Source organism: Heterocephalus glaber, unplaced genomic scaffold (genome assembly GCF_053883595.1).
Source record: "Heterocephalus glaber isolate CG9 unplaced genomic scaffold, H.glaber_assembly_v1.0 deba00001561, whole genome shotgun sequence".
NCBI lineage: Eukaryota > Metazoa > Chordata > Mammalia > Rodentia > Bathyergidae > Heterocephalus > Heterocephalus glaber.
Window position 1 is genome coordinate 13,234,853 of NW_028258349.1, and position 7,751 is coordinate 13,242,603.

The window sequence follows — 7,751 nt, forward strand, 5'->3', positions numbered from 1 at the left end:
AATGAATTTTAGGAACAATGAAGGCTAAGAGTAGGAAAAATTTATTGAAAGAAAGCTTCTGTCTAAGAGAGACTGAAGGAGGACCGGAAAATGGGTTGCCACAGGTTTTTATATTTTTATGTGGTACTAAAGATTTAACCTAAATACTTCTATCTGGACAAAGATATTTTATTATGCAGCTTCTATATTTTCTTGCCCATTCTTGGAAAAATTTTTTCCAAATAAAATTGAAAATCATTCAGTGAAGTTCACAAAAAACAAAACAAAACAAAGAACTGAAACCTAACCCAGGATTTTAAGTCAAATTGTATTATACTGCCATTTGAAAAAGAGAATATTGCCAACAATTTAAAATGGCATATTTTGCAACAGATGTAAAGATTTACATCTATGGGATGTTTTACTATAATTCAAAGGAAAAAAGAAAGTAATTTCATTTTCTATTTCTATATATTGTATGTTTTCTTCATTATTAAAGCATATGACACATTGCTAGTCTAAATACACAATAAAATTATCTCTAGTAGGAGTCAGGCATGGTAGCCCACACCTATAATCCTAGCTATGCAGGAGGGTGAGACAGGAGGATTGTAAGCTTGAGGCCAGCCTGGGCAATTTACTGAGATCCTATTTTAAAATTTTTTTTAAAAAGGGGGGCTAGGGATATAACTGAGTGGTAGAGCATCCCTGGAAGGCCCTAAGCTCAATCTCTAGTACTACTAAATAAATCTCTTTTCTACCTATGTAGTACAGTTAAAAAACAATGGAGCTGAGGAAGTCACTCCTTTGCACCCATTTAATTTTTTTTTTTTTTTTTTTTGGTACCGGGGATCAAACTTGGGTCCTTGCGCTTGCGCAGCAGGCAGCTAAACCACTGAGCTAAATCCCCGGCCCCACCCATTTAATTTTAAACAGCACCTTAGGGACATTCCTCCTTTCACTGCCTTAAAAGATGTAGTGAATCACATACCAAAAACCCAATAAATCTCTGATACTCTAGGTGACAGCACATGTGTTGCATCTCAGTCTGACCTTTAGTCACCTTTACTTACTCAAATCTTATTAAAGTTTCATTTGTAAACACTACTTCGCATACATGAAATTAAGATCAGAGTGAATTCTGGGACAAGCATGCATGTTGAGAGCCCCTGAGATGACTGCACACCCTATCATACCTAGGGATTTAGGTACCTAGGTTGAGGTTCAAATCCTTTAAATTCCTAAAGCTTGATTCATCCTGGGCTGCTGCTGAGTGCTGTGTTTTGTGCAGTGCTTTTGTTTTCCTGTCATCCCAGCACCACTGCTCTATTTGTGCCATATCTTTTGTCAGCACAACTTCCCCTGATCTTCAATAAGCTGTAGTTGCTTTTCACTTGCCATTGAGTGTGTACTTGCAATTCATTGCTCATTGTACACAAGAGCCTGGAATATATCTGCTAAATTCTTTACACAGTAACATATGCACTATCTGTCCCTGTGAATTCATCATTCCCCAAACTCTTTAAGGCTGACTGCTGAGAAACCAAGATTACATCAGCCATGGGTCTGTCAAGTCTTGTTCTCAGGTCAGACAAACATCAAAAGACAAGCACCAGAATCATCATTTCTGTAACATTGAGGGTACTAGAGAAGGAGTATTCAAGTGTATTTGGAAAATCACATTGGAATAGTCTTCATTCCCTAATTTCAATATATTTAAAAGTATTCTATAACACATCATCCCCACTAGGAAGCTCCTGAAAATGTGCCAGCAATTCTCCATCAGGTGGACTGGAGATCCCACTCTTACCAAATAGTGTTATGTATACTACCATCACTTATAAGATGTGTTCACTCCTGTGAGTAGCAATGGCTTATTATTAAAGCCATAGCTCGGTGTGTGATCTCTGTGTCTGATGAAGTGTGACTGCTCAGTAAAGCTTTCACTACATTCCCCCTGCACAAGGTGTATCCTGAGTGTGTACTCTGATGTCTGATGACATTTCACTGCCTGCTAAAGCCCCGCCTACAATTTCTGCAAATATAAGTCTTCTCACCTGAATGTGTCCTCTGGTGTCTAATGAGGTGTGACTGCCAGCTAAAGCCTGGCCTACAATTCCTGCACATATGAGGCATCCCCCAAGTGTGCCCTCTGGTGTTTAATAAGAGTTAATTTATCACAAAAGCCTTGCCCACACTCTCTGCACACATAGGCACCCATGAGCTCTCTTGTGCCTAAATAGGTTTGGTTTCTGTCTAAACTTTCTACCACATTCCATGCACATGAAAGGGTTTTCCCCTGAAAGTGTCCTCTGGTGTGAGATAAGGGTTCATTTATTATTAAAGCCTTGCCCACACTCCCTGTATGCAGATGGCTTTTCCCAGTGTGTCCTGTGGTGTGTGATGAGGCTGATTTCCAGGTAGAGCCTCACCCATACTCTGTGCACACAAAGGGCTTCTCCCCTGTGTGTGACCTCTGGTCTGTGATGAGTTTTGACTTCAGGCTAAAGCTCTGCCCACAATCCTTGCACACATAAGGCTTGACCTCTGAATGTGTCCACTGATGTGCAAAGAGGTCTAATTTCCAAGAAAAGCCTTGTCCACAATCTTTGCAAACAGATTCCCCCCTGAGTGTGTCCTCTGGTATGTGATGAGGTTTGACTTCCAGGTAAAGCCACTTCCACATTCCCTGCACAGGTAAGGCTTTCCCCCAAGGTGTGTCCTCAGGGTTTTTTAAATAAGGATTTATCGATATACTGCTAATGCTTGGTCCCCACTCTGTGTACATATAAGATGTCTTCCCTGTATGTGTCTTCTGGAGGCTGAGTAGGTTCAACTCCCTGATAAAGCCGGGCCCCAAATCTTCATATTTGAGTGCTTCAAATCCCGAAACTTCTAAGCTATGCAGTACTTTGTCTGTTTCCTCAAGGTCTATCTTCTCTTCTAGGCTGGGTCTTAAATTCACAATTGTGTTGTTGTCCTTGGACCTTACTGCATGTGGGCTGGAGGATGCCTTTTTTTTTTGTACCAGGGATTGAACTCCGGATCTTGCACTTGCAAGGCAGGCACCGGAACCACTGAGCTAAATCCCGAGCCCTGGAGAATACCTTTGCAGGGCAAATTTTGCTTGTGCTCCCAAACAGGGGGTTAGAGTCTTGTTCTCTTTAATTTCCATTTTGTCATTCAAGCAGGATTCATCAAAGAGTTGTTCCTGCCATTGTTTCTGATCTTCTGTATAGTATTTCACTGGATGGAGAGGATTTCCTGCACATAAACTTGAAAATAGCTGAGGCAAATGACTGAGCCACATGGGCTTGCTAACTAGAGAATATCAGTGGGCAGGAAGGACAAAGTTGCTTTTCTGGCTTTGATCCTGTTGAAGAAAAAGCATTTTCAGTAGAGTCAGAGATAGGGCTGCCTAGGCCATTTTGTCTTGCCCACTGGTCTTTTATAATATACGTATGTGTATCATAAGCTATCTCCCACATAGAAATCCTTCACAAAACCTATTCTTCATTTCACTTTTCTGGCCAAATCCAGCCCACAGTGATTTTTGTAATGCCTAACAGCTAAAAATTCTTTTTATCTTTTTTTTTTTTTGTACCGGGGATTGAACACGGGTCCTTGTGCTTGTGAGGCAGGCGGCGGAACCACTGAGCTAAATCCCCAGCCCTCTTTTTATCTTTTTTAAAGGGTGTAAGGAAGGAAGGAAAAGAAAGAGAGAGAAGAGAGAATATGACAGATTGTATATAGTCTCAAAACTTAAAATATTATGAGGCACTTTAGAGAAGTTCATTGACCCCTGTCCTATTGCAATATAGAAAACTCATGCTGAGGATTCCTTTAGAATCAATTAAAAAGAAAAGCATCAGATAGCACAAATGGCATAAGGACTTACATCAGAAAGACTGGAGGAAGAGCTGACAAGCAGAGTATGAAGGAAGCTAGGTGCACAAAACCAAGATACCTGCCCCTGCCCTAGCTCCAAAAAATACAAAGGAGACAAGGGGCAACTACCTAATTTAAAAGAAAACTCTTTTCTTTTTGGTACTGGGAATTGAACTCAGGACCTTGTGCTTGTGAGGCAGGTGGTGGAACCACTGAGCTAAATCTCTGGCCTGAAAACTCTTCTTTGATGAGAGAAAAAAGTAGAAATTTAATAGAGAAATAAACATTATTTTAAAAGAAAATTCTAGAATTGAAAAAATACTGAAATTTCAAACTTCACTTAATAGGTTCAATAGCAGGCTGAAATGGATGAAGAAAAATTAATCTGAAGACAAGTGAATAGAAATTACCCACCTGCCCACCAAAAAAGAGACAAAAGACTAAAGAAAAATGGACAGAAGCTTGTAAGATAATATACACGGGACAATATCTAACAGCCCAACATACTGATAAACTGGAGTTCTAGGGTGAAAAGGAAGAGTAAAAGGGGAAGAAAAATTGAAATAACAGCCAAATATTTCCCAAAGTGAGTAGAAACTATAACTTACAGAAGTTTCATAATGCCCAAGTAGTAGAAACATTTTTTTGAAAATCAAGAGACAGCTAGTCAAACTACTGAAAGCCAAAGATAAAGATTTGAAAAGCCAAAGATACATCACATATAATGGAAAAACCAACCATATGATTACTTCTCAATGGAAATTAGGAAAATATAAAAGTCAAGAAATATTGCAATCCTGAAAGAAAAATATTTTAACCAAAACTTCTTTATCCAGTGAATCTTCACAAGCTGGAAGGAAAATAACATTTTCAAGTAAAAATGGAAAATTCAGTGCCAGCTGACTATTAAATTCTAAGCCCTTCCAGATGAAGAAAAATGATACCAGATGGCAATTTATGTCATACCAGAAATGTGAGTAGACATCAAACACACACAGGCACACTTCTATGTATTTCTCTGAATTTCTTTAAAAGTATATGACTGCTTAAAATTTTTAACAGTGTAGTATTAAATTTAGGATGCATATAGGCATAAGTGTGTATGGCAACAATAGCACTAAGTAAACATACTCTTGCAAGATTCTTAGATTACCTGAAGCAATTAACTAATAACTCTAATTAAACTGGCTTAAGGTGTGAGACTGTAATTCCTAGAAAAGACATACACACAACACACACACAGACCATATATATTTACTGGAAGAAATTAACATGGACAACTAACAAGTATTTGATTAAAATATTATGTCTTAAGTATAAAAAGGGCTTGGGGTGTGGTTCAGTGTGAAAGCCCTGGGTTCAGTCCCCAGTACCTGAAAAAGATAAAATGTAGGCTAAAGAAAGACCAGAGAGAAAACAGATCATGCAGAGAAAATAAAAATCTGGCAGAATATTCAAAGATACTGTTACACCCAGCGAGAAAGAACCAACCAGAGACCGATATTAAATCCACACAGGTGTTTATTACTGGCCAGGACTCAAGCCGAGCATCGGACTCGAGCCCCAACTGTGGGGAGACAAACATGTTTTATACACCTTCGAGGCCAACAGTTTCTAGGCCCCCCTATGGGATAGAACTAGCAAAGTAAACGAAAGGTACAGAAGCAGAACGTCCTGCTGTTAGAACATTTGTAAAACAATAGTTGATTGTTATTTCTAAAGAGACTTTCTAAGGGGAGGAGGTTTTTAAGCTTCCTCCTTCTGAGTTCATCTAAAGGGCAGGCAGGTGGGTAAAGCAGCAATATGGAGTCTGTCTTGCTAACTAGGGTCCTTCAGATATGAATAGCATTCACATTTACTAGCAGTGAACCAATGGAGGTCAAAATTTTAAATATAGCTCCATTTACAACACTATACAAAATCATGACAACATGAACACCAAGGGATTGATGTACCAAAATACATGCAAAACCTGTATGATAGTGTTTTGTATTCTTTTATGGGATGCTCATTCAGGAGCGGCCACAACATAATAGAAGAGATTCAGGGACAAGTTGAGTGTTAATACTCAAGTCCAGGATGACTCAGTACCCTAATGCTCAGCTCCAAATCTGACCATGGAGTAAAGCCCTTGTCCCCCAGTAGTGCAGTAGGATCTGTCTCTAGGCGTAACTCTGCCTTACTCTATCCCCGAGAGTAAAACAAGCAGGTGGGCGTGCTGACTGACTCGAGGGCACTCACATCACAAGGCATGCAGTTTGAGGTGCCTGAGGCCGAAGCTGGGAGAACCAAGTGCAGAAGTGCAGGAAAGACCTGCATAGAGAGGTCTATGTCTCTGTCAAGCGGCCAGAAGGGCAACCTACCAACAGGTAGGGCCCCTGCTTGTCTGCGCTACCCCGAGAGGCGGTAAAGGGAGGCCAGAAGTGGCCGCGGAGACCTCTGGGAAGTGTAGTTTAGAAGAGAGGCGAAGCGTCTTTGGCTTCTGCATAGGGGGCAGGGTGCGGCTGACTTCTGCATCACACAATCAAGTTCAGGAGCACCTTGTTAAGATACATAAACCATGAGGTTCACAGGTGTCTCCTCAGAGGGACAATGAGATCGACAACCTGACAGAGCATAGCAGGAATGCCCAAGGATTCAAACGGTACGCATTGATCTTCAGGGCCACAGGTGAGCTAACCTCATTCAGGAAAGCCTCTGCTGGCGTGCGCCCTGCCCACAGAAACCAGGTCCGTAGGGCCCAGGCCTAAACCCAGAAGGTGTAGGCGTGTCTCAGGGCAAGACCTTTGGCGGGGTGGGAGAGTAGGATGAATCGACTTTGGGTTTTGGGACTAAACCGGCTCTGTATTCCCGAGAGTAGGAGAATGGGCCAGAATTGACAGAACTCCAAGAATTTTCCGAACGACGGTATTGGTTTGGTCCAAACTCCAGAAATGGGGGTAGGGAGACTCTGGTCTTGTGTTCTCAGGATTTTAGGAGGTGGCTGGGTTTAGGGCAAACAACGAAAGATCCCCTGATGATGGTGTCGGTGAAGATCCTCGGAAGTTTATATTGGAGGCTGGAAAACAGATGAAGCTTGGAGGAAATATCCTTTCCAATGGGTGTGTTGATGGTAGGGATAAGGGTAAAGAGAAGGCATAAGTCTTTTAAAAAAATTTTTAATGTAATACAAGTAGATATTAATAAAGGAAATATAAAAACAGTTCTATGGAAAAATAATTTTAATAACAAAAAGAATAAAAGAATAACAATGGTAAATACACTATAATGATCTTAAAAGAATATATTTTTCAATTTCTAATTATCTCTCAGCTCATTTCCTAATAATACGATGCTTTTTTGCATAAAACATTTTGATTATTAAAATATCTCATGCTTGGTATAATTTTGAACAATTTCTTCCTATTTCACTCTATATATTATATATTTTGGTCCTTATTTATACTTCCAGCTTCTCACACCAGAGAGACAATGTGATATTTACACGTGTTCGATTTATTTCACTTAAGAGTATGGCCTGTAGGTGTATCCATTTACCTAGAAATGTCTCAAGTTTATTCTTCTTTATGGCTGAAAAGTATTCCATTATATTTTAAAACTACATATTTTTTATCCATTCATTGAGTGATGGGCATTTGGGTTGTTTCCAAGATTTAGCTATTACAAACTGCCACTGTAAACATGGGTGTGTATATATCGATATGATATGATGGTTTTAATTCTTTTTTTTTCCAGGCACAACTGTTTTTTATTTTAATTTTTTTGTTTTGTTTTTAAATCAGTAAAAGAAACTGGGTCCTAGAAGCTGCAGTGATCTAAGCAGCAGCAAATTTGTGCATTAGTCTTTTTGTTTTTCTTTAAATATGATTAAATTATCACACTCC